Genomic DNA, 1,436 nt, shown 5'->3' with positions numbered 1-1,436 from the left:
AAGGCTCATATTATAAAATTCTCGAACAGATCTATAAATAGAAAATATAATAAAGAAGGATGCAAGACAAAGCCGATAAGGAATTAATATAAGATTTTGCATCACCACAATGCAAGCCAAGAACAAGAACCCAATCGCAGAAGCCAAATAAATGATCAACCCAAATCAAACCACTGAACCAAATGGATGAGAGAAAGGATGGTAGGCTAGGACCTTTCTTGAATCAAATTAACAGTAGGAGGCCACGGCAAGTGTTGCAAGCATGATCCATATCAATTCTGTTCACAAATTGGATTAATAATAACTATGAAAGCTCAATTTTAATTCATCCACTGTTTTTACCTGCCCTCATCGGATAAGACTTCCAACTTGAGTTTATCAGACTGAAGAAACCAACTACCTCAAACATTAGAAGGCATGAATATCATGATACCCATTCTGTCCAATATTAAGATACATACATACACTCAGGAGGAAGGATAAAAATGAGTGAAGAAGATGGCAATCACCAAACCAACAATTTACAATTGCCAATCTCACCTTTACATCTGCAACATCAGATAATGCACTTATTAATTTACCGGGTTTCCGGCAGCATAGCTCGTCCCCCGATGAAACCACTCCCTGAAGCGCCATCATAAACATTAACATGCTCCTGGATCGATGACGTAGAATTTACATTTACATTCCGGCCGCTTAATTGGAGTTCCGAAAATTCCGGCAACTCGTCTGCATTGCTCCCCTGATCATACAACACACCCTTAAAGACATGACCACCGATCGTAACAACCGCCTGATATGCAAACTCATCCTCCCCATCATCCATAGGACTGACTCGAACACACTTGAACACTGCTTGAGTCCGAACTTGTCCTGGCAAACCCGACCTAAAGCTCAAATCTGCAATACAAACAGAAAAAAATATAGAAATTTTAGATTTACCAGAAAAAAAACTACAAAAATACAAAGAAAAAAGTCATACATCAATCACATAAATAACTTCAAAAACATTGTACCAAAGGCAACAATTCAAATATCTTTTTGGATAAGCACAGACAATAATACAACCATTTTCAAAGGCGGCAAAGATCATCCCCACCTTTGTATAAAAATATTCAAGGATTACTAACACCAACCGACGACCAAGAAAAAGCTAAAAAATAATCGAACAGAAGAAAATTAAAGCTTACATGTTATCCTCCTTAAATCATGCATGCAAGACAATAAATCGCACGAAAGCCGATGCACAAAAGCAAATCGTCTGGTAGAAACTATTGACCACCGATTCGTACAACGAACTAAACCCGAGAAAACAGGTAAAATTATCATACTTAAGTAGAGAAAGAAAACAAGTCAATGAAAAAAAAATCACGAAATCTAAAGTAAAAAAGCTTGTGCGTTTAAAAATAGCTCAAACAAGAGTCAGAACGAGTAAT

General features: G+C 37.0%; 1 long non-coding RNA gene across 1 annotated transcript; it reads right to left on the bottom strand.

Annotated features, from left to right (window-relative positions):
• Positions 1–301: 301 nt before the first annotated feature.
• LOC149841141 (uncharacterized) lies at positions 302–885 on the bottom strand. The gene is made up of 2 exons (XR_016431634.1): positions 541–885; positions 302–438 (listed from the first exon to the last, which is right to left on the bottom strand). It is a non-coding gene; the product is annotated as an uncharacterized LOC149841141 (long non-coding RNA).
• Between the last annotated feature and the right edge of the window lie 551 nt (positions 886–1,436).

The sequence above is a fragment of the Nuphar pumila genome, chromosome 4 (assembly GCF_984573655.1).
Source record: "Nuphar pumila chromosome 4, dmNupPumi1.hap1.1, whole genome shotgun sequence".
Classification (NCBI taxonomy): domain Eukaryota; kingdom Viridiplantae; phylum Streptophyta; class Magnoliopsida; order Nymphaeales; family Nymphaeaceae; genus Nuphar; species Nuphar pumila.
Note: the sequence above shows the minus strand (reverse complement) of the source record. Positions and strands in the feature narration are given on the sequence as shown.